Source organism: Ranitomeya variabilis, chromosome 1 (assembly GCF_051348905.1).
Source record: "Ranitomeya variabilis isolate aRanVar5 chromosome 1, aRanVar5.hap1, whole genome shotgun sequence".
NCBI lineage: Eukaryota > Metazoa > Chordata > Amphibia > Anura > Dendrobatidae > Ranitomeya > Ranitomeya variabilis.
Genome location: NC_135232.1, coordinates 71,656,792 through 71,683,459, shown reverse-complemented (window position 1 = coordinate 71,683,459; position 26,668 = coordinate 71,656,792). Strand labels below are relative to the sequence as shown.

The following is a 26,668-nucleotide window of genomic DNA, read 5'->3' as shown; positions in this document are numbered from 1 at the left end:
CCTGCGAGAAAATATCGCAGTACGGATGCCATATGGATTACATACGGAGGATGCCATGCGCAAAATACGCTGCCACACCCTGCCTACGGATGACATATGGATCACTATTTTGGGGACTTTTCTGCGTATTACGGCCGTAAAAAACGGACCGTATTTTTATACGCTGAGTGTGAGGCCGGCCTAAAGGTAATGGAAAAAAAAAAAAAACCTCACATTGCATAATGAATACGGTGCAAACTTAATAGTCACTGTTACCCGAAAAATAAAAGGCTCAGTACCAGTATTATTGCTGCATTCACAGCTAAATTTCACACAGGAAATATTGATGTTTTCATAGAATGTTGATAATAAAAGCACTAGACCATTACACATGAAATTTTACTCATATTTCCAACGATGCATTTTCTAAACTGTTCTTTTAATCGTCTTTCCAACCTTGGCATTTAGGTAACAAAAATGCAAAAAAATGCGATTTTCAACATTTAGCCTTCAATTTTTTTGTTTAGTATTTGAGGGTTGTTTTCTTATACATTTATTAATACTGTATGGTAAAAAAAAAGTCCCTATAAAGCACTTCTTCGCAAATGTATTAACCCCTTCACCCCCAAGCCAGTTTTTACCTTCACGACCAAGCCAAATTTTGCAATTCTGACCAGTGTCACTTTAAGCGTTCCAGAGTTATTACCACATAAACGGATCCCACTGGGAGTTTTTCTTTTGTGATATATTGTACTTCAAGATATTGATATAATTTGTTCGATATGACTTGTTTGTTTGTGAAAATAAATATAACAAAAATTGAGCAATTTTCAATTTTTATGCCCTTATACCACTGAGTTATGTCACGCAAAATAACTAATACATAACATTTCCCACATGTCTATTTTATATATTTATGATTTTGAAAAATATATACGGTATATATTTTTTAGGAAGTTTAGAAGGGTTAAAAGTTGATCGGCAATTTCTCATTCTCATTCAGCAAAATTTACAAAACCATTTTTTTTATTTTCGGGACCGTATCCCATTTGAAGGGCCTATATGACAGAAAATATCCAAAAGTGACACCGTTCTAATAACTGCACCCATCAAGGTCCTTAAAACCACATTCAAGAACTTTATTAATCCTTCACAGGAATGCTTCACAGGAATTAATGGAATGCAGAAAAAAATGAACATTTAACCTTTCTTCACAAAAATTTTACTTTGAGGCAAATTTTTTTGTATTTTCACAAGGGTAACAAAAGTAACCGGACCCCAAAATTTGTTGTGCAATCTCTCCTGAGTACACAGATATCCCATATCTGGGGGGAAAACTACTGCTTGGGCGCATGGTAGGGCTCAGAAGGGAATTAGCACAGTTTGACTTTTTTAATGCAAAAATGACTGGAATCGAGAGCGGATGATATTTCGCAAAATGTGCCTAAACAGTGGAAACGCCCCACAAGTGGCACCATTTTGGAAACCAGACCCCTCAAGGAATTTATCTAGATGTGTTGTGAGCACTTTGAATCCACAGGTACTTCACAGAATTTTGCAATGTAAATATATATTTTATATATAAAAATACTTATCTATGGGTGCAATAGGTCTTTTTTTTATTTTGTGACCTTTTTTTTAAAAAAAAAAAATATATTTTTATAATTGATTTTTACTTCATGACCACCTTGTGTTACCATGGCAATGATCAGGTCTTTGTAAATGCTGCGAGATAACGATTGCAGCATTTAGGAGGTTAAACTGCCGGGAGCGGTGCGGGAACCAGTCCTGGCAGTGAGTCGGTTATCGGCTGTATTTTTGGTCCGAGTGCTGTCCGTGGAAAAGAACAGACAGTAGTCCCGACCAATGTTACTCATCAGGCCTGTTCACCCATTATTAACATGTTTTGGTCTTGTACATTTTATTCACTGCTGATGTTTTAAAACGAATTCCGTACAGATAGCACTTGGCTGCCAATATGGATGAAAAATGGACAATTTTTTATTTGTGTACTTACAGTAGCTTTAGCATGTTTTGAAGAGCTTCAGCTGTACGGTTGCATGGAGGACTTTACACCTGAATATCGGGCTGAAAGAACATTAGGAAGGAGCAGTTTGAGGTGAGCTGCTGGTATTATATGGAGGCTTTTTTATGATGACTGCTTATAGTGGCTTTAAAAAGTATTCACCCCCTTGGCTTTTTTACTTATTTTCTTTCATTGCAACCTGTGTTTAAAAATGTTTGTAATGTGATTAGTGTGTGATGCATCAGCACTAAATAGTCTTAGGCTGGTTTCACATTTGCAGATGGAGGTGCTGCGTATGTCCTCAGTGAAGCTCCTCCCGTCGCCACACCTCCTCCGGTCAGCTCCGCCTACGTCGGCATGCGTTTTGCATACCCTATCTTTACCATGCAGGCCATGCCGATGTATGTGGATGCCTCCGCATGCGTCGTTTTGACGGTGCAGCAATTTACGCCGAACGCAATGAGCTGCATTTTAGTGTGGTCGCCGCACCGTCAAAACGACGCATGCGGAGACTTCCACATACATCGGCATGGCCTGCGTACCTAATGGTAAAGAGAGGGTCCACATGCCAACGTAGGCGGAGTTGACCGGAGGAGGTGCGGCGGTGGGCAGAGCTTCACAGAGGACGTCCGCAGCCCTCCGCAGCACCTCCATCCGCAAATGTGAAACCAGCCTTAAGTTGGTGAAGTGAGAAAAATAAAGGCAGAAAATAAATTTATGGGATCTAATAACTAAAAATTGGCATTTGCATATGTAGTCACCCCTTTTGTTATGAAGCCCCTAACATATTCTGGTGCAAGCATTTACCTTCATAAGTCACATGCTTAGTGAAAGATTGCACATAGGTGGACTTCCTAAGTGTCACATGATCTGTCAGTATATACACTCTACCTTTTGCAAAAAGCGATAGAGGCTTCAACAGCATTAAGCAAGAGGCACCACTAACCAAACACCACCATGAAGACCAAAGAGATATCCAAACAAGTCATGGACAAAGCTGTTGAGAAGTTGAAGTCATGATTGAGTTCTAAATAAATATCCCAATGTCTGGTGATCCCCCAGAGCACCATCACATCCATTATCATCAAATGGAAAGAATATGGTACCACAACAAACCGGCCAAGACAGGGCTGCCCACCAAAACTCTCAAGGAGGGCATTAATCAGAGAGGCAGCACAGAGACCAAAGGTAACCCTGAAGGAACTGCAGTGTTCTCAAGCAGAGAATGGAGTATCTGTCCATACGAACACAATAAGCTGTACACTCTGTAGAGATGGCCTATATAGATGAGTGGGGAGAAAAAGCCTTTACTTACAAACATTAGAAGGCTCGTTTTGAGTTTGCTAAAAGACGTGTGGGAGACTCCCCAATTGTAGGGAGGAAGGTGATGTGGTAAGATGGGACCAAAATTGAACCTATTGTCCACCAAGGTAAATGCTATGTCTGGTGCCAAACTAACACAGCTGATCATCCCAAAAACACCATTCCCACAGTGAAACATGGTGGCAGCATTAGGCTGTGAGAATGTTTTTTTGCAACACAGAAAGGGAAAATGATCTGAGTTGAGGGGAAGATGGATGGTGCAAAATAAAGGGATATTCTTGAGCAAAACCTGTTTCAGCCTGTGATTTGAGACTTGGAAAACAAAATGTTCACAGCTGTAGTTATGTTCTTTACATGAACTGATGCAAACCATAAAAAAAATTGAAATTCCAGGCTGCCTTACCTTAGCAAAGCACAAAAAATGCCAATGGGGTTGTATACTTTCGCAAGCCACTGTAGGCTTCCTCTACCACCTACTAGATGGGGAATGGGTTTCTCCAGAATGGAGGCATGTAGCTTATCTAGTACATGTCCTGTAAGCAGTGAGACTTTCCTGGATTGGACTGTTCCAGGAGGTCAGGGGCATGTCCTCCTTTCAACTACGTCTTCAAGATGCAGATATGGTGAAGCAGTGAACCATCAGCCCAATTCCAACTGTGCCCAGTGTTGTAACTATCACTGAAGCATGGGGCCCACACTCTTTAGGGGGCACAAGCTACCAAACAGTGTTCTATCAGTATCAAAATATTGAGTGGGCAGTGCACAGAATCAGTTGGGGTGCTGGAGGCTACCCGCTTTACCTGACAGGCTCCTTCCTGATCTATTGGCAAAAATGTCTTGAATTCCTTACAATATAGTACACATGTATGTTCCTGCTTTGGCAGTCTTTGTGTGGAGGTTGTGCTTAAAGGGACTCTGTCACCTGAATTTGGAGGGAACAATTTTCAGCCATAGGGGCGGGGTTTTCGGGTGTTTGATTCTCCCTTGCCATACCCGCTGGCTACATGCTGGTTGCAATATTGGATTGAAGTTCATTCTCTGTCCTCCGTAGTACATGCCTGCACAAGGCAATCTTGCATGCAGCCAGCGGGTAAGGAAAGGGTGAATCAAACACCCGAAAACCCCGCCCCTATGGCTGAAAATTGTTCCCTCCAAATTCAGCTGACAGAGTCCCTTTAAGAAGTTCAGCACATTAAAAGTGCTCAAGAGGCTCCTGCAAAGGCCAAGACCATGTGTGCCAATTCGTGCAGGGCAAAATCATTACTTTATAGACAAAATCTCAAATCGAGGCAGTGGATCTCTCTCGTCATGATTTAAAAGGGATGTTTGCTTTTTACAACTACGTTTTGAATGGTTACGGTCATCTAAAGTAAGCTAATAACAGATTGTCACACGATTGAGTAAGGCAAAGAGCCATGGAAAGTATACAACTTCTGGGAACATATTAAACTTGGTGCCTCAACATAAAATCTGAAAAAATCTTGGGTCCATAAATGTACAGGAATGAATTTATTACAGAACAGCAAACACTATAGAAGGGAATTTTCCATCATTCTGTCTATTTTTAACAGCTTTGCTTACAAAGACAGTCATTTATTATCCCTTTGTTCAGCAGTTTTTCATATTTCCTCTCATAAATCTGGTCTTCATTGTATTATGAGTAAAGACAATGTTTTGCCATATATTTATGTTGTACATTTATGTTGTACATACAAAGTGATGGTGGCTGCAGAGCACAACAAAATATATTAGATGTATATATGTATGTAAATATATATATTTTTAAAATGTTCCCCTTTCGATTGCATTGATATTAGCAAATTGTTTGGCGTCTAATGACTTTTGTTACGTCCAAGTGGGTGTGTAACAGATACTTTTCACTGGGGGCGTGTACTTATTCTCCCTGTATGAATTGCCCAATCATAAGCAAACAGCAACACAGCAGAAAAAGAACACGCCCCCACCACAGCTTAGGTTTTTCAGTGTGTGAAATGTAAGGGTAGAGCTCTGATCTCCTGGTCTAACCTCCTGTATCATTAATATCTCCTATTTACTTTATTCTGCTCTGCAGCCATTAATACATTGTTTGTCCAGTTCAGCATGAAAACTTTGGTGAAAGATCCTTTAAGGCTACATCCATAGGACAGCACTCATTGCACAACATAACAATCACAGTGTCACATCTCATGTTTGCCAATGGGGTTGCTTGCAAGCTGTGGCGTTCACACAGCAACATTTGTGAAAAAAAAACAAGCAATGTTGGACTTTAGTTGCAAGTTGCATGCCTATGTCATTAATACAGGTTGTGTGCATGTAAATATTTTCCGTAGGAGAAGTCGTCTGAAACAAACTATTGTGTTGCTGCATAGCCTCAGCCTTACACCACATTCCAAAATATTATGCAAATGCTATTTTTCTCTGGTTTTCCTAAATAGTCAATGCAAATGAGTTAGTGTAATGTTCAAATGATCAATCATTAAAGTGTAAATCAAATTTTATTGGATGAACCTTCCAATGATAACACGATTTAGTTGTTCCAAATTATTATGTACAATGGAGTTTCCAAACATTTTATAGGTTGTAAACAACTGAAAATGGTCATTTGTTGAATTTTCAGCATTAAGAGGTCACATTTACTGAAATCAACAGCTTGACCCATCAAAAATTTCTTAACAGGTCAAGTTGCATGTAACATAGGACACCTTCTTTGATATCACCTTTACAATTCTTGTATCCATTGAACTCATGGGTTTTTGGAAAGTTTATGCTTGAATTTCTTTGCAGAATGTCAGAATAGCCTCCCAGAGCTGCTACTTTGATGTGCCTACCAGCTCTCCCCATGATTCTGGCCCAAAACATAACTCCACCACTTTCTTGCTGACATCGCAGCCTTGTTGGGAACTGGCAGCCATCCACCACTTCATCCATCTGCACCATCCAGGGTTGCACGACACTTGGCAGTAACAAGACTGTTTTAAAGTTTGTCTTCATTTGTCTGGGACCAATGCATCCGTTTCTGCTTGTGAGCACTGTTTAACGGTGGCCAGTTAGTAAGTTTATGCACCACTGCAGTACTCTGGTGTTGTGAATTCCGTTCTCGGACTCCCTCCTGTGGTCATGAATGGTACTTTGGTTAGTTCTGCTCTTGGACTCCCTCTGGTGGCTTCGAGCGGAACTGCTGGTCACTGAGGTTGGCTTTATCAGCTGCTCTCGTTTATTTCTATGCTGGCTTCCCTATTTAACTCCACTCAGATCGTTACTTCATGCCAGTTATCAATGTGTCAGTATTGGTTCAGATCTCTCTTGGACTTCTCTGAGGACCTGTCTACTCCAGCAGAAGCAAAGTCTTTGCTAGTTCATTTGTTGTTACTGCTTCCTGAATATATTTCTTAGTACTGCTATTTCCAGTCCAGCTTGCTATCATGATATTCCCTTGCTAGCTGGAAGCTCTGGGGGTGCAGAGTGGCACCTCCACACCGTGAGTCGGTGTGGGGAGTCTTTTTGCTTACTCTGCGTGGTTTTTTGTAGTCTTTTGTGCTGATCGCATAGTTCCCTTTTCTATCCTCTGACTATTTAGTGAAATCTGGCCTCCTTTGCTAAAACCTGTTTCATTCCTGTGTTTGTGACTTTCCTCTTAACTCACAGTCAATATATGTGGGGGTCTGCCTTTACCTTTGGGGAATTTCTCTGAGGCAAGGTAAGGCTTCTATTTCTATCTTTAGGTGTAGTTAGCTCTTAGGCTGTGAAGAGGCATCTAGGGAGAGTTAGGTACGCTCCACGGCTATTTCTAGTGTGTGTGGTAGGAGTAGGGTTTGCGGTCAGCAGAGTTCCCACTTCCCCAGAGCTAGTCCTGATTTTGAGTTTACTCATCAGGTCATTCCGGGTGCTCCTAACCACCAGGTCCATAACACTCTGGGGGCTCCTACACCTTCAGGGTTGTTGGATTCCAGATTCACCAGTAGCTTCAAATACATGTTTGCTAGTTTGTATTTTAGCATCTGCATTCTTAAACTGATGAGTTTGCCTGACAGAAACCTTCCTCATTATGCCTTTATCTGCCCAAACCCATCTGTGCTCTGTATCAAAGAAATCTCTTTACAGTACGATGATCAATCTTAAGTTTTCGTGAAATATCTAATGTTTTAATATCTTATCCAAGGCATTGCACTATTTGACGCTTTTCATCAGCAGAGAGATCAACTGGTAAACTTAATATCACAGGTGTGATAGATTTATTTCAGTGAACCAAAGATCCCTGAGACACAAACCATCCACGAGTTTATTTGAAAAACAAAAAAGTAAATCTTCATCACACTTCTGTCCAATGTTCATAATAATTTTGTACATGGTATAAAGGGAACGTTTCAGGTCCCCTGACAGTCACCTACCACTACCATAGTGGTTTACATGCTAATTACTTGGCTGTGTCCTTAAGGCGTTACAAACACAAGGGTTTTCTGACTTTCCACAAACCAGATGATATCATAGAGGAATTATCAGGATGTTTTAATTTTTGCACCTGATCTTTTTTTGTCTCGCTGCCATTTGAGTCTGGCAGTGACTCCGATCTCCCGTAAGAGAACACATGAATGCTTGGCCAAGCTGAGGGAACATAAATGTGTATTGAGGAGTCTAAGATGTTTGGACAGTGGTTGATGAGAGGAGGCATGGAAAAGCCATTCATGCTAAAACTGAAGCACAGAGCAGGTGGACATCTTGCACTCACATAGGTAGCAATTTGCTGCATATATCACCTATCCACAAGTTTGATGATAACTTTATGATCGATAGGGACCTGATCCTTTTATGAAATATATCAGCAGGTCCGATGTCCAGCTGCCACTCCATTCATTCTCTATGGACCTGTGTGCAAAATTCCTATTAGGAATGAATGGAGGGGCAGTCAAGTATAAGCACTGCCCCTTCATTCTAATGGGGATAAAGATACCCTGTTCTGCCGATTGGTGTGAGTCACAGCAACCGGAACCAAACCAATCAACAAGTGTTCACCTATCCTGTGGATAGATGATCACTAGTTTTCACCCCTTTAAATGGTTTTGCCATTTTATATTGTAGGAAAGCTTGGTAGTGTTACGTCAAAACTGGGGTGGTTTTCTAAAACTAGCTAAGGGCATGAAGACCGTATTAGACATAATAACATACAGTAATACCGAGCAAATCTCACTATAGACTTCTCTGAATCAAAGCAAAGAAGCCCAAAATGGAAATAGCTTCTACGCCGACATGCTTGGCCAGCCATGTGTTTATGACCAGCATGTAATGCCATTTTCCACCTGCAGTGACCACTGCTGGGGGAATTAAAGGCTTAAAACATTGATCGGCAAGGATTTGTGAAATTCTGAGACAACCTCTTCCACAACTTGACAAGAGAGGACTTGCTTATATTAACCAATGTGGCCTAACAGAAGATGATATACATATGGATAAAATGTAGGTTTAGTGGTGCTAAAAATGGTGATCCAAGAAGAGTTATCGTAGCAGAGGTCACATAGAACAATTGTACTTTCTATGTATAACGAAGGTCAACCTGAAGAGACTTCTTATTATCTTGTTTCTTCCTCTTCTTGTCATGAAAACTTGGGAGGAAATGGTAACATTATTTTGACAGAGCAAGTTCCCGTAATCTCATAACCCAGGAAACTGGTGATATGTAATCTCAGCAAAATTATTTTTGGAGAAGTATTGTCAAATTGTCCATAAATGTTGTGCAAACGAAAATTGACCTTCTCACGTGTAACGACGTACATAGTAGTGCCAAGAAATAATTCATATATTCAGTGCCTTGAAAAAGTATTCATTACCTGTGAACTTTTCCACCTTTTTCACGTTACACCCACAAACTTAAATGTATTTTGTTATGATTTTATGTGATATATCAACACAGTCACAAGTGTTTGTGAACTGCAAAGTAAATGACACATGGTTTACTAAATATTTTTTAAAAAAATCTAAAAATTGTAACGCGCAGTTCTATTCAACCCCCTGTAGTATAACGATCCTAACAAAAATCTTGAGTGTCCAACTGCCTTCAGAAAATGAGTAAATCGAGTCCACTTATATGTCATTTATTCTTAGTATAACTGCATCTGCTTTGTGAAGGTCTCAAATGTTTGTTTGAGAACATTAGGGATAAAACAGCATCATGAAAACCAAGGAACACACCAGACAGGTCAGGGTGGGATAAAGTTGTAGAGATGAGTAAAGCAGCCTTGGGTTATAAAAAAAAAAATAATTGCCAAATAGCCCAAGCTCTAAGCATCTTACATAGTACTGTTCAACCCATCATCTAAAACTGGAAGGCGTATAACACAACAGCAAACCTACCAAGATTTGGCCGTCCACTTAAACTGACATCTGACGCAATTGGAGCACTAATTAGCTAAGCATCCACTTGAAGAGCTGCAGAGATCCTCAGCTCAGGTTGGAGTATCTGTCCACAAGACAACTATTAAATCTTGCCTTTATGGAACAGTGGCAACAAGAAAGACAGTTTTAACATCAAGCCATAAGATGTCCCGTTTGCAGTTTGCAAAAAGCCATATAGGGTTTGCAACTAGCATGTAAGAAAGAGAAGGTGCTCTGGTCAGATGAGACCAAAGTAGAATGTTTGCCAAATGCAAAACACTATGTGTGGCAAAAAAACGAAAACTGAACATCACCCTGAAAACAGCATCCCTACTGTAAAACAAAGTGGCAACATCATGCTGTGGGGATGCTTTTCTTCAGCAGGGTCAGGGAAGCTGGTCAGAGTTGATGGGAAGATGCAAGGAGCTAAATACAGGGCAATCCTGGAGGAAAACCTGCTAGCGGCTGCAAAAGACTTGAGACTGAGGCATGGAACAACCCTCAACTTACTTCGAGAGCTACAATGGAATAGTGCAAATTAACGCATATCCATGTGTGTGAATGTCAAAGTCCAGACCTAATCCCATTGAACATTTTTGACAAGACTTGAAAATCGCTGTTCACAGACGTTCTTCCAAACTCACTGAGATAGAGCTAGTTTGTAAAGAATGGGCAAAAAATTCATCTTTTTGATGTGCAAAGCTGGTAGAGACATACCCCAAAATACTTTGAGCAGGAATTTCAGCGAAAGTTGGTCCTACAAAATATTGACACAGGGAGGCTGAATACAAACGCATGTGACAATTTTCAAATTTATATTTTTTTAAATAATTAAAAAAAACATGTATGATTTCCTTTATTCTTCACAAATACTTGCTGCTTTCTGTTGATATCATATAAAATCCAATCAAAATACATTTAAGTTTGTGGGTGTAATGTGAAAAAATGGAAAAGTTCATGGGATGTGAATATGTTTTCAAGACACTGTAATATATATAACAATTCTAGTTCAATGTGTCCACTAACGTTTAACCTGATAGTATAATAAAAAAGGTTTGTGTTTTCCCTGACACATATTTTTATTGATAACTTCCTTTTCAGTGAGGCGCTATCTCTGTTCTGGAGAGCTTAACATTCTTTCACGTTAACTTCATCTATACATTTCATATCAGTAAATACCATAAACCATAATATTGCAGTATATGCTTAGAAATAGAACAACGCATACACCCAGGTCTGTCTTTTTACGCCATCACATGCTGTATTGCACTAAACTATTCACCTTTGGACTTTTAAGTGTCTTAGGTCTAAAAGTCAATTAAATAACAATTAGATAAAAAAAAGACTTTTCAATACAAAAGTGAAAGATAATGTCTACGAAAGTGATTTCCATTTATTGCAAAGTTGTGAACAGTTATGGATTTTTAGTGATGGGCGAACCCGAACAGTAAAGTTTCAGGGTCTGTACTGAACACCTACTGTTCAGGCACAGACCCCCAACATGGTATTTTCCAGGATTTTTTTTATTTTTTCCATTCTTTGCAGTTAGGGTTGAGGTTGGGGTTAGGGTTGTGGTTATGTTTATGTTTATGGTTGGGCTTTAGGGTTCAGGTTAGAGCTTGAGTTTAGAATTTTTTTATTTTTTTTTTAAATGATGACGTAAGACATCTAGTTGAGCGCAAGCGCTCACTACTCGAGTTTGCATCAGGTGGTCGGGTATGCACTGAGTATCGCAGTTCCCCGCATGTTTTTTTTGGGTGCCTGACGGGGGCAAGGACTCGAGCATCTCACTCGAGCACCCACAATATTCGGTGAATTCTTGAGCACCTGATGCAGAACGTTGGGTGTTTTCCACTCTATCATCTGCATGACAGCATGAAAAACACCTGCGGCTCTGATCGGTGGTAAGATTGTTACCACCAGTAAGAGAACTGTGTTTCCCACACTATCAGGTGACAGCATGAGCCAGCAGCTGTGACAGGTGGCAACATTTTTTATTGCTGGTCACAGCTGCTGGATCAAGCTATCATCTGACAGCTTGGGAACCGCAGCTCTCTGGCCAGCGGTAATAATCTTACCGCTGATCAGAGACAGTGTTTGCCATGCTGTCATGCAGATGACAGCGTGGCAAACAACAGATGTTCAAACCCCGATCTATCTGAATGGGGTTTGGATTCTGTTCTGGTACCCAAACCGAACTTTTTTAAAATGTTCTTCCGTACCAGCCGGACCTGAACATCCAAGGTTTGGCCCATCATTAGTAGTAACATCACAGCTAAAGGGGATTTCTGGGAATATATACATTATTATTGATAGAGTAGCTTTAACTGCTTGAAGAAAAAATGATACCTTCTGAGTAGAGATGAGTAGATAGTTTTGCGCAACCATGGTCTCAGTCCAGATCGATGCTCTCTTGCCATGTACAAGAGCTGTGCTGATTTCCTGAGCTTCTAGGTTCCTGCTGCGGTTTTTGATTTGCCGGTATAACGTCACATCATTTTTATGGCTTGTGCAGCACAAGTGACATCTGAACAGCCCGACTAATAATAAGCTGAGCCTGGGTTCCTGGAGGGTAAGGAAATTTGCACAGCTCTTCTTCACAGCCGGAGACAACTGACCTGGATCATGCATCGGAGTTGTGCAAAGAGATCCTCTAGTCTCTACTTCGGAGATCCCCGCACCTCCTGCTTCTACACTGCCCAGTGCTATCTGCGGTTCCTGGACTTGTCCACAACACACTCATGGTATACATGCATAGGAGGACACTTTTGACATCTATGGTGTTTATAAACCTATCTGTTCTGGCTCATAGAGGTCCCTAATAAGGGATAAGGAAAAGGGTTGTCTTTCTGAGACAACCATTTTTTTATTCAGGTTTTTCAGGGTCAGTTTTTAATTTGAAGGGATTGTCCAGTGAAGATATGTCCTCACCTATCCACGGGATAGGTGATAACTTCATGATCAGTTTGTTTCCAACAGCTGGTATAGACAGAATGAAACACTTTCATCCCCATTAGAATGGGGCAATGGACGACCATGTACACTGTCACCCAGTTCTAACAGTGATAAAAATGCCAGCAGTTGGACCCCACCGATCTATAAGTTGTCACCTGTCCTATGGATTGCACAACTCCATCAAGGAGTATTTCCATCTTAAAAATGTAGCATATCTAAAGAATATGTCTCAAATTCCAGATAGTCAATTACTCAGGTATTTGGAGAAGGGATCTTGTGACCTACATTCTGGTTGACCGCTCTCCTAATGAAGTCAACGGGGAGGTGGACATTCTTGAATGTTACCCTCTTCATTGAGGTCTAAATGTGCACTAGTCTCATTCTGTGGTATGTGCTATGATTTCTAAGGGAAAATATCTCTGTAATACAGTGATGCGCAAAGGCACCATAAGTGGCACATGAAGTCCCTACCATTCTGTGATTCAGATACATTTGTCATACTATAGGCAAGGTTGAAGTGGCTCATCTAAGTAAGAGAGAATCTTCTGGTGGGCTTAGGCTTTTGTAATAATGGTCCGCATGTCCAGCTACAGATAGACATTTTTGGAGGTGACTTTGGAGCCAATCACTTACTGCCAGGATTTTTTTCTAGAGGGATAAGTCACAACCTTTCGGACTTTACTGATATGACCCGTATGTGCAGTGACAACTACAAACCTTAAGATACTATTGAAAATGGATGTGAATCATTGGATCTATAGACGTGGCATGGCTGTGTGCATGATGCCAGCTAATATGTCTATATGTCTTTACTCAATTATCTAATTTGGACACTGTTGCCTTTGATATTGACTGTGTATTCAAAGATAACGTCAAACTTTTCATTACACCTTTTCACTACTTTCTTCCCAGTGAAGTAAGTAAAGATAATGAACATGACCAGTTCAAAGATTCATGGATTTGCTACCTCTCTAGACCATGCTTTGGGATTAGCTGATTTATAAAGTAATGGTTTTCAGACTCTTCTCAACTAACCAAAAACAGGTAATGTCTTCAGGATTCTCCTTACATTGAGTCCCACAAAGCAGCTGTGTTAAGAAAGTTTTTGCATAACCTTGTACCTATTAATTGGTTTGGAAACAAATCCATACATTAGGGGATAATTTATTGATCGCTGGGGGTCTGACCACAGGGACCCAATACTTGAGCAAAGGGTTAGTATGTTCCTGCACAACCTCCACCAATCTTGGCAGGTCTCTGCAGAGCCGCGTTCTCAGAATCTGTGGGGTCTCAGTCATTAATAAGTTGTCTGATTAATAGGTGCTAATTTACATACTTGGTCAGAATTTTTTAACAAAAAGCAATAATTAGCTCTCATGTCAAGAATTTTAGTTAAATGATCGCTAGCCTACATCGCTGTTTTCTGGGGCTTTGTTGGATACAAATTTGGGAAACACTGGTTTAATCGAATCACTGGCATTGTTGATGCCACTACTCACTACATAGTTAACATTGAAGGGATCATGGCAGCTGCCAGATCCACTGAGCCACGTGGGAGACTGGTCAGAAAGGCAGGTTACCAGTGGCCTCTCCCTGCCCGCTCCCCTTGAGTGACTGGCCTCTCTCTGTGGACATGACGTGACCAGGGGAGAAGCTGATGAGGATCCACCTTTCTGACTAGTCTGCTGTGCAGCTCGGTCCCAGAGTCAATCATACAAGTACCAGACATACAGTCAGTGCCTGATATCTGCTGCCCATGGATCAGGCATCATGTATCACCTGTCAGGTTCCCTTTAAGTTCTGTGTTCACTTAAAAGGAGAAGATAGAAGCAGTTAGAAACCGCTTCTATCCTCCCCTCACCTTCAAGGAGCCTGACCTTCTTCTGCTAGATTATTGTGGCAATATTAAAAGACTGTACATCCGTATGCACAGCATACTATAGACCTGCCCTGCCTCACATCAAAAAAGAAAATAGAACTACTATGTTGTTAAATAGTCACAATTGTTAACCAAGATTTTTGTTTCTATTGTAGTTTCTATTATATTTCTAACGTTTTATACTTTATATACAGTATGTTACATGTGGTTTTCATATTTTCTAAATGATCGCTAGTTAGAACCATAGTTTACAGAGTGATTTCTGGGTTTAGCGTAGAGGCAGCGCACTGGGTAATTGTTTTCTTGAATCTACTTTACAAGCATTTTTGGCATTCTTCAGGGTCATCAGTCTTTGTGGAGCAGGGCACACAGGAACAGCTTGTGGAAACAAAACAAGATGTGAATCGTCTCTGTGGCAGATATTACTTCCACCATATCCTCTTATTCTGCTGGGTAAAAGTTTTCCCTCATCGTTACATTCCATTCCTCCAAAGTTCTTCTGTTTGTGGTGACTACGAACACAATCATCTGCAGAACTGACAATACATATTCAGAGACTTAGTAAAGGGAACACATCGTCAAAAATGAATTACAGCTCTAATCAAGATATTAACAAAAATATTTTTTCCTTTCTTTTAAAATTACGGTAAGTTTTTTTTAATTTTTCAATTCATTGCTTTATCTTCTGTCTTAAGAAGCATGAATACCCAGAAGGACCATTGACAATTTGTCACTAATTAAAGTGCAGCTAAAGCACATTTCGGGATAAGTCTGCTATGGCAAAAGAGGACCCAATTCAAGTTAGTTACACCCTGAATTTTAGTTGGTGACTGTTTGCATACTTTACATTGTCAGTGAAAATAAATAACCCAAGCATCATTGAAAGTAGAAGGGACAAACAAGCGAAATGCTGTAAGGATTCTCCAATGATGGTGGTGAGACTAAGCGGTCATGTGGCCGCAAGTATGCGATATGCATACTACTGGCTAAATTGTGAGTAGATGAGCACAGCGTCATGCAATCCACTTGTATTGAGCGATGCCATGCATGTCTAATAGGAATGTAGCTAAAAGTACATAAAGTGACTGCATACTTTTTGGAAGATAGCTGATACTTCTACCCTCATTCAAGTAGGAGCCTCCTGCAGTGACCAGGTAGTAACAGCAGGAAGATTTGCTGGAAAGAGACACCATGGCTGAGATTGTTTTATGCAGAGGTGGGGAAGTATGCTTCCAAATGAAAGATCTTCCTCTCTTTAAGAAAAAATGGACAATTGCAGTTAGACGTTCTGTCTCCATTGTCTAGATATGAATATTGGTGTTTGCAATATTCAATACTTATGGAAGATATATTTTCAGCGTCGTATCAAAGGAACATACAGAGCGCATTCACTCACATCTGATAGATGATGCTATACAAGATAAAATCATGAAAAGAAGCATGTAGACAATATCTATCACCCGAAACCTCCGGGGTGAATATATACTGTAAGTTGGGGCTCTGTCATGCTGTGAGACCTGGGACAGAAATGCTAGTGTATAAACACAAAAGACAAACAGGGATAACAAAAAGCAACTAACATACAAAACACTCACCAAAGGTAAAGAGGTATATAGGGAAGGGTAGGAAAGTACAAACCAAATGGGAATCGGACAATGAGGAAAGCATACACCCAAAAACAGCATGCAACAATCTCCAGCAGCAACAATGATCTCCAACTCAGCACAGCGACTCCAAGGAGCCAGGAAGTAGAACTTTCACTGGCGAAGAAGAGAAGGTCTGGCCCGATTTTATAGGGAGAGGAAATGACCAGGTCAGGAACAGCTGTGAAATGGAGCTGCAAGTTTCTAACCAGCATAGAAAGGGTTGTTAATCTCTTCAGCATCAAAGGAAACAAAATCCATTTAATTTGAAACAAGTACACAGGCTAAATGGAAGATCTGCGATCCACAATATGTAGTGATTTTCTAATCCCAAATCTCCAAGGAAGATATGACCCACTCTTGACAGTACCCTTCCTACGAAGGGCCAGGTTTATCTGGATGGGTCAAATGAAAGTACCTTATCAACCTATCGCCATTAACCTCAGATGCTGATGCCCACATCATCTCTTCCTGACCATACCACTTCTAATGTGCCAGGTACTGTACAGAGCAAGATAGAGTCCAGCTCATCTGCATGTACGATTTGAAGACCTGGAGGAAATGAACCGTTCGTGCCTTTGATGTGAATAATTGCAAAGAAAGAAATATCCAGCTCCATGAAAATCCCCAAACTCTTCTTTATTGGTGTGAATAGAAAACCCTCCAGTCGCTGAATTAAAATCCCATATGTGAGACAGTGACCCCTGTTACAGCTAGGGGGCACTGTATGTGCTCTGCAGAATGTGCATGGAAGCATAGTGAGGCCATGAGGGCGTACTACAGACACAGGTGTGGCTGTAATTAGAATAGTGAAGCAGTGACAGGGCAGTTGTCTGCAGAGCTCTCTCTGTGGAGCAACACAGAGGCTAAAGGAACCAGAGAGACTGACACCCTGCGTCTTGGGCTGTCCTATGTGTACCCGGCTGCACTCCAGAGGATAAAGAGTGCAGTGCGCTGAGTGAGTACAGAGACTTTGTTACCGGTGTGCGGTCACCCAGGGAAACTGGACAGAGGGAAGTTCGGCCTGTGTATTGACTGCGTCATATAGCCATGCATTATTAATGGACTGTATGAAGAAGCTGTATACTATATTGACTGTGAAGTAACACAATAAAAGAACATTTTGTTTGAACTTGTTTGGGTCACTGCCGTTTCACTGTGTATGGTCATACTGCTGCATCATACATGGTAGATGATAAAACAACTAGTTTCAAGTGGCGAAATCCTTAATCATGTTTATGGAAGGAGTATGGCTTAGCTGCAAACCTAAAAAGACATTGCCATCCACCTAAACTGACATCTGACAGTGAAAGAATGCCATAAGAAGTCCCATTTGCAAAAATTCATGTAGGGGACAGCTAGCATGTGGAAGAAGATGCTCTGGTCAGATGAGACCAAAGGAGAAAGCTAACATTGCAGATCACCCTGAAAACATCATCCCCACCATCAAACATGATGATGGCAGCATCATGCTACGGGGATGCTTTTCTTCAGCAGAGACAGAGAAGCTGGTCAGAGTTGATGGGAAGATGCATGGAGATAAATATAGGGCAATCCTTGAAGAAAACCTGTTAGAAGCTACAAAAGGCTGGGTAGTTCATCTTCCAACAAGACAACGACCTAGCATATTCATGTGTTTGTATCAGCCAGTCAAAGTCCAGACCTAAATCCCATTGAGAATTTGTGCAAGACTTGAAAATTGCTGTTCACGAACATCTCCATCCAATCTCAATGAGTTAGAACAAATTTGCAAAGAAGAATGGGCAAAAATGTCATCCTCTATATGTGCAAAGCTGATACAGGCATAGCCCAAAAGACTTGCAGCAGTAATTGCATCGAAAGGTGGTCCTACAAAATATTGACTTAGGGTGGCTGAATACAAATGCACGTCACAAATTGCAGACTTATATTTTTAAAATAATTAGAATACCATGTATCATTTCCTTTTCACTTCATGAATATTTGCTACTTTTTATTGGTATCGCATAAAATACCAATAAAATACATTTAAGTTTGTGGATGTAACGTGAAAAAATTTTAGAAAAATTCACAGGGTATGAATACTTTTTCAAGGCACTGTATATGAGACAATCTTTACTTTATGTCTAGGACCAGGTTACTTGCTCGTTCACAGTTACATCTCTTTTACACTTATTAGATAAAATTATAAATATGTTAATAATGCTGTGAAGTTTCTATGTGAGGTGCGTGAAAAGTGGTTACGTGTGGCACCATGATGTGGGAAATGATGCAGTTATTCAGACCATGACTAAATCACTTCTTCTTATGCAGATTTATTTTAGGATATAACAGGAAATGTGTCTCCTTGGCTTAATTTCTTTACACACCCTGCACACAGTAGGCTCATATCTCAGAAATGGTGTATTCTTCCCTGCCAAGTGGCTGGAAATCAAAATGGAAGCTTGCCGATACCAATGTGTAAACTGAAAATTCATTTCAGTGACCAATAAAAGGATTGTTCAGCACATGGGCACTTAACTTTACTTCTCTATATTATTCGCTTAAAGGGAATATGTCATCAAAAAAGAACCAATTGTTAAAATCAGATTTTTACGTTAAATGTATAAAAAAACATTTTTTTCCTATATGACTATATGCATTAAAAATAAACATGAAAAATCTCGCCATTTTCATGCGGGGCTTTCTTAGACTCTAACTTCCTGTTATTTCAGGAAATTCACATGTACTGTACATTAGCAGCAATAGATGGATTCTGACCCTATTTGTACTGAAGCATCTAAGGAGTGTATGCAAAAGTCATTCTGAGGCTGTGTGCCCACGTTGCATTTTTTATGCCGCGTTTTTTGCCGCAGCGGAAATGCATAAAAACGCTTAAAAACCGCATTCCCATGCAATCCTATGGGATTCCGCAGTTGCTGTGCCCATGCGGCGGATTTTCCCGCTGTGGAATCGCATAGTAGTAAAATCCGCAACATGTTCATTATTTCTGCGGAATCGCGGCAATTCTGCAGCCATAGGATGCATTGAAACGCTCACTTTACACATGTGGCTATGCCCACCATGCGTAAAGTGAGCGCTTCATGTGCGAATGGTACCCAGTGTCTCGAGGAGGGGAGAGTCTCCTTCAGGCCCTGGGATCCATATTCATGTTAAAAAAAGAATTAAAATAAAAAACAGGCATATACTTACCTTCCGATGGCCCCCAGAGTCCTTCCGCCTCTCAGTGATGCACATGGCGGCTTCCGTTCCCAGGGATGCATTGCACGAATCACCTGAGATGACGTTGTGGTCACACGACTGTGACGTCACAAAGTTCCTTAGCGCAAAGCATCCCTGGGAACGGAACGTAGCGGGAGCGCCGCTGAGATCAGGGGCCGTTGGAAAGTGAGAATAACCATATATTTTATTTTTTTATTTATTTTTAACATTCTATCTTTTACTATTGATGCTGCATAGGCAGCATCAATAGTAAAAAGTTGGTCACACTTGTCAAGCACTATGCATGACAAGTGTGACCTACCCGTCAATCACTATTGCAAGCGATCCTTGAAATCACTTGGAAAACGCTAGCATTCTGCAAGCTAAAAACGCTTGCAGGGCAGAGAGTTGCGGAAATGCTGCGGACATTTCCGCAGCATTTCTGCAATGTGGGCACATAGCCTAAAGCGAGCAGGGACAGCTGTAACATTACTTTTTGTGAATAGTGCATTCAGTGTTATCAGCTGTGATTGTAATCCTCCATCTGATGATAATGAGCCTGTCAAATACCCTTCCAGAAAGGACAGAAAGTATGATTCTAAAATAGACCCAGTGGCCTGTGTGAAATTTGCAAGAATATTCATTTTGTTTTTTAATACAGATGATATTGAAAAAAAAAGACACTGTAAAAATGTTTTTTACCAATACATTTAACAGAAAAATCTGATTTAAATAATAGATTACTTTCTGATGACACTGTCCCTTTAAGCAGGTTTCTATCATCAGAAACAATAGACTCAACCATAACAGGTTAGCCGGGACTTTTATTAGTTTTACTTATGGGATAAGAACTATCAGGCAGGTAGCTGCTAACTACCTGCCTGTTCTGCCAGCTCAGAGTGGTGTCCCAGATCTGGCCGGTGACTCCCCTTCTTCAACTGATCTGTTAAAAGAGCAACATCTTCTCTTCTTCTCTGTTGACGGGGCGTCTCTGCTATTGCCTTGCTGATTGAAAGCTCCCGACTACGTAGCTACAGGGAGTCGGCTGTCAATGGGCATGATGTCCTCTCTCCTACTGTACCAGTTATGACTTGTATTGTTCAAGATTATTGTACTTGTTTTTATTATGTATACCCCTCCTCACTTGTAAAGCTCCATGGAATAAATGGCGCTATAACAATAAATAATAATAATAATATTGTCTGCATTGGCGCCAAATCGACAGAGCAGACTGGAAGACGAATAGCTGCTCTTTTGGAGGTGAAATGAAGCAATGGAATCGCCGGCTGAATCATAGAATCATAGATGTAAGACTTGAAACTTGGAAGGGACCTCAAGGGCCATCATGTCCAATACCCTGCTCAATGTAGGATTCACTAAACCATCCTGAGATAATTTCTGTATAGGACAGGCAGGTAGATAGAGACTATCTGCCTGTTAGTTCTTAGCCTTATACACAAAAACATTAAATGTCCTCGATAACCCCTTAAATGACCCTGCAACCCACCCAGGGTATAGTACCCAACACAGCTTGGGACTGTGCCTAGTACTGCAACTTAAAGGCGTTGTCCAGGGAAATCAAATCGGCCATCCACAGGCAAGGAGTTAACTTACGATATCGGTGGGTGTTCCGACACTTCAGACCTTGGGGGTTGGTTGTCTGATTGACACATCAGTCATTCTCTATGGGACTGCTGGAAAACTCAGAAAAAGTGCTCGGCAGCCCTATAGGGAATTAATGATGCCATGGTCAAGCATGTGCACTGCCGCTCCATTCTGAGAGGGATGAAACAACCACCAAACAACCCCTTTAAGCTCCTTGGAGTCTGCTGGGTTATATTACAGTGCCACACACAATTGCTGCTGCAATGTGCCATATGTGGGTGTCATATGTGGGAGATAAGACCCACTTACCTGCAAACTGATAGTACGACATGGGCACAACAGAGAGCTACCTCATTAGCAGCATATCCAGCGATTTGATATACAGAGGGGTTTATTCTGTTACCCTTCTAACAATCTTTGTGATATTGGGATTTAGTATGGCAGCCTGGGGACTAGCAGAGACCCCCAAACTTGTTGTGTCTACATGTCTAATAAGCCCTACTGAGGGTGGGATAGGTCTCCTGGCAGGGAAACACAGTCTTAGGCTCGTTCAGAAAAGTAGTGTACAATACAGATGTGTGCTTCTGTGTATGCTACAGTCCACACAAGGACTATCATAGCCAATGAGATAGTGGACCAACGGTCTATGTGGAGAAAATCACAGTACGCACAGCGAGCACACAGAGCTGCACAGAGCCATTCACATTCGCAATTTGCTGCCATGACTGGCCTGTGTTTCTGTACAGCTGTCAGAACCCAGCCATAAAGATATTAAATAAAGTCAATTAAAAAACAAACCCTCAGCATTTTGAAAGTCCAAAAAATGTAATTTTCAATTGTTAGGGAAGACCATTATTATTATTATTATTTATTATTATAGCACCATTTATTCCATGGCGCTTTGCATATGAAAAGGGATATACATAATAAAAAACAAGTACAATAATCTTAAACAATACAAGTCACGACTGGTACAGGAGGATAGAGGACCCTGCCCGCGAGGGCTCAGATTCTACAAGAAATGGGTGAGGATACAGTAGGTGAGGGTAGAGCTGGTCCTGCAGCGGTTTGGTGGTTACTGCAAGTTGTAGGCTTGTCGGAAGAGGTGAGTCTTCAGGTTCCTTTTGAAGGTTTCCAAGGTACGTGCGAGTCTGATATGTTGGAGTAGAGAGTTCCAGAGTAGGGGCATGCATGGGAGAAATCTTGTATGCGATTGTGGAAAGAGGAGATGAGAGGGGAGTAGAGAAGGAGATCTTGTGCGGATTGGAGGTTGCATGTAGGTAAGTACCGGGAAACGAGGTCACAGATGTATGGAGGGCACAGGTTGTGGATGGCGTTGTATGCCATGGTTAGGGTTTTGAACTGGAGTCTCTAGGCAATGAGGAGCCAGTGAAGGGATTGACAGAGGGGAGAGGCCGGGGAACAGAGGGCAGATAAGTGGATTAGTCGGGCGGCAGAGTTTAGAATTGATTGGAGGGGTGCGAGAGTGCTAGAATGGAGGCCACAAAGTAATAGGTTGCAGTAGTCAAGGCGGGAGATGAGTGCATGGTCTAGGGTTTTTGCAGATTCTTGGTTGAGGAATGTACGGACCTGGGAAATATTTTTGAGGTGAAGTCGGCATGACCATGACAGATTATATCAAGAAAGTACGGATCTGGCAATTGAATTTTAATGCCTGATCCTTTTGTTCTCCTGGTCGATAAGCCGCTGCCAAATGTGTTTGGTATTGGCTTTCTCCGTGACGCCTACAGTGAAACATGGTGGTGGCGGTGTCCTTATGTGGAGCTGCATGAGTTCTGCTGTTGTCATGGGGCTACATGTCATTAATGGTATCATGAAATCACAGATGTACTACTCTATAGTGAAAGAGAAGATGCTGCCATCACTCCGTGCCCTTGGTAAACGTGCACTTTTCCATCATGACATTGATCCAAAACACATCTGTTGCATTTCTGAAGAAGAACAGGATGAAAGTGATTCAGTGGTCAAATCTCTCCTGATCTGAAACAAACCTTAACTCCTATGGGGAATTCTGAAGAGACAAGTTGCCATCACTCTCCATCCAGCATCCAGGCTCTAAAAGAGGTCGTTCTTGAAGAATGGAAAAAGATAGATGTTGCAATAGGTCACCAACTTGTTAATTCAATGCCTAAAAGACATGGTGCTGTCCTTAAAAGTCATGGAGGACATAGAAAATACTAGATGTAGTAGTTTTTGATGGGAGGTGTACTCATTTTTGTATCAACTAGTTTGAGTAAAACTGGAGATTTTGTAATGAAAGTTATATTACTAACCTTACTTTCATCTTAAAAGTTCTATGAAATTCAGTCTTGTCAAAAAATTTTGAAAATGCCCTTGTGCTCAGTGAATATTGATTAAAATTCTACTTTTCAAATGGGATGTAGTCATTTATGCTCAGCACTGTACTTGTGTCCTATGGGCTGAGGGATGGACACATTAGTTGGATCGATCTGAATACCATGATCGAGATGTTGCAGGTTGCCCTCAGGATGAAAGGACAGGTTTTCCAGGTATTAGCATTAAATATATACATATCGGGAACTTCTTTTTATGCCGTAATATCATATAATATGTAAACAACCTCTCAACCAAAGGCTTCTGACATTTAGTGTACATATATCAAGAAACTATGGAACATATCCCCCAATGGGCTGGAAGATCACTTTAATTATTAAAGCTTCTTCTATGTTGCAGCAGATCTTTCATGATGATTGATTGCGACATTTCTATTATGGTATGAAATGGAAGAGAGTAATCACCATGTAGTGCAGTCAGATGCAACATGGGACAATTATCATAATGCTTTCAATGTACACATGCAGAAAGTGCAGTGTGTACGGCATATTATTAACCAGAGAAGACCTGGAACAACCTTACTGTGTCACCACTGACATGAAATGAGAAATTGTAATAAACATAGAACTGAGGTTATTTTTTTCATCATTTTCTAATTTGCTTGCTTGCACAAATTTGGGGTCCTCATCGTTTTTTATAAAAAAAAAAAAAAATGGAGGGGTGACTGTATTGGCTTTTGGCACACATACCAATATATCTGTGTCCATCTACTGATCGCATGACTTGTCCACATGTACATCTATGACAACTGCCACACAGGTGCCCAAAATGTCGGGTTTTCTCAATCACTGACTAGAAATGGGTGGTCCTGGTGGTGTTCTGGCAGAACAGGGGTGGGACTAAAATATTTCTATATTACCAAAGCTAATGTTGGTAGCTTATGTACGCAACTGTCCTGGATTTGCTGAGACTTTGTTTTTCTGGAAACAATACCAACATATTTGTTTCATCCTGACCCAAAAAGGGGAGGGTTTTAGAAATACACACACAAATAAGCATTTTGGCAGGTTTGGGGAGGAGCCAAAGGCAGGAAAAAAGTTCCTAATTTACTAGCACATATAAGTAGATATGGTAACTATGCATGTATACAGTATGATGGTGTCACATTGGAAAGGGCTTCTAAACTTTTCAATAGTGACAGACATGTCTATGATTGTAACATAATAAGTTGGGATGAGCAGACCCATGGAAGTTCGGGGTCTGGAACTGACCGAAACGTTAGTTTAAAGTTCAGTTCAGGTACCAGAAATGTACCCAAACTTGAAGCTGAACCCGAACCCCAATAAAAACAATGGGGAACCAAATATTGGAGCTGAATAATATCTCTCTTTCTGTCTCCTGTCTCTTACTCTCCAGACTTCCGTTGGAACTCTGAACCTCAAAACAAACTTTCTTGAGAAGTCCGAGTTTGGAGTTTAGCACCGGACACTAAGTGTCCAGTATGAACTCAGAACTTTTAAGTTCGGGTTCACTCATCTTTAGTGATAAGTGAAGTCATAAAAATGCAGTGTCAGATTTGTGTTTCTTGGAGCATATTCTGGGACCCATAGATAGACCTGTAACAGGACTCTCAACAGTGGCGTAACTTGAAGCTAATGGGTCCAAATGCAGAAGCTCCAACAGGGCTCACAATTATTGCAAATCTGTAATAGTATTGGTCTTTTTATAGGCAAAATGGACTTTTTGGACCCCCTTATGCTCCAGCGCCCCAGTGTGATTTCAACCCCCGCACCTATTGTAGTTACTCCCCTGACTCTCACCTACCATGTGCCACTTATATTACTGGTGTCTTCTGTCTTGATATTGCAGAGAATTTTTTGGACCCCTCAGACTTCAGTTTCTGTGATTGTTGTTTTCTTGGAGGATCGCATCACACTTTGTTCCTTCTTCCTGTTGTCTACTCAATCACAAGCCAAAGATCATGCATATGATTTTCCTGCTCAGGCTTTTCTCCAATATATGTGTATTCATAATGATGATATGTCCATGGACAATTTCTCACAACACATGCGCAGTTGAAACTGAGCACAATTTTTGTGTGTAAATAAATGTTCTCTTCTGCCCACTCTTCCATAAAGGCCACCTCTATGAAGTGTATGGCTTATTGTGATTGTATGAACAGACTCCAGTCTCTGCTTGGGAACTCTTCAGCTCCTTCAGGGTTAACTTTGGCCTCTGTGTGTCACGGGAGACCTAGGTAGGTAAGAGCTAATAGCCCGGGCCCCTGCGATTTCCCTCAGACTAGGGAAGCCCTGACTGACCCTCTCCCAGAGTTTACACTGATGGTGTGCATGTCTGGGCCTCCATCCTAACCCTGTCTCCTGTTTCAACCCTAGGCTGAAACCACCACCCACCACCCAGTGAAGAGACCACACTCCAATACCAACAGTAAGCACAGACAAGGATAACAGAAAAATACGCACCACGCCGCAGTCACTCAGGAATACACTATAAGTGCACAGGGCAAAACAAATACAAATATAGGAAGGTGTTGTGAATTTGCTTTTTTGCTCCCTCTAGTGGTTACTAGTTTTTTGACTCTGGTTTTTCTGTCATTCCTTTTATTCGCACCTGGGTCGTTAGTTAGGGGTGTTGCTATATAAGCTCCCTGGACCTTCAGTTCAATGCCTGGCAACGTAGTTATCAGAGCTAATCTGCTGTGCTCTTGTCTACTGATCCTGGTTCCGGTTATATCAGCTAAGTCTGCTTTTTGCTTTTTGCTATTTGTTTTGGTTTTGTATTTTTGTCCAGCTTGTTCCAAATCTGTATCCTGACCTTTGCTGGAAGCTCTAGGGGGCTGGTGTTCTCCCCCCGGACCGTTAGACGGTTCGGGGGTTCTTGAATTTCCAGTGTGGATTTTGATAGGGTTTTTGTTGACCATATAAGTTACCTTTCTTTATTCTGCTATCAGTAAGCGGGCCTCTCTGTGCTAAACCTGGTTCATTTCTGTGTTTGTCATTTCCTCTTACCTCACCGTTATTATTTGTGGGGGGCTTCTATCCTGCTTTGGGGTCCCTTTCTCTGGAGGCAAGAGAGGTCTTTGTTTTCCTCTACTAGGGGTAGTTAGATTCTCCGGCTGGCGCGTGTCATCTAGAATCAACGTAGGAATGATCCCCGGCTACTTCTAGTGTTGGCGTTAGGAGTAGATATATGGTCAACCCAGTTACCACTGCCCTATGAGCTGGATTTTTGTATTCTGCAGACTTCCACGTTCCTCTGAGACCCTCGCCATTGGGGTCATAACAGTTTGCCAGGCCAGTATTAAATGTTTAATGCATTGCAGAAGAGGGATTATAAGAAAGAAGATTCTGAGTTTTTTTTTTTTTTTCTCTTCTT

At 41.1% G+C, this 26,668-nt stretch overlaps 1 long non-coding RNA gene across 1 annotated transcript in view; it reads left to right on the top strand.

Annotated features, from left to right (window-relative positions):
• The first annotated feature begins 1,767 nt into the window (after positions 1 to 1,767).
• The window catches only part of LOC143793728 (uncharacterized), a 124,735-nt gene continuing 99,834 nt past the window's right edge, over positions 1,768 to 26,668 (top strand). Inside the window, exon 1 of the long non-coding RNA XR_013220222.1 lies at positions 1,768 to 2,098. This is a non-coding gene — a long non-coding RNA (uncharacterized LOC143793728). The remainder of the gene's footprint in view (positions 2,099 to 26,668) is intronic.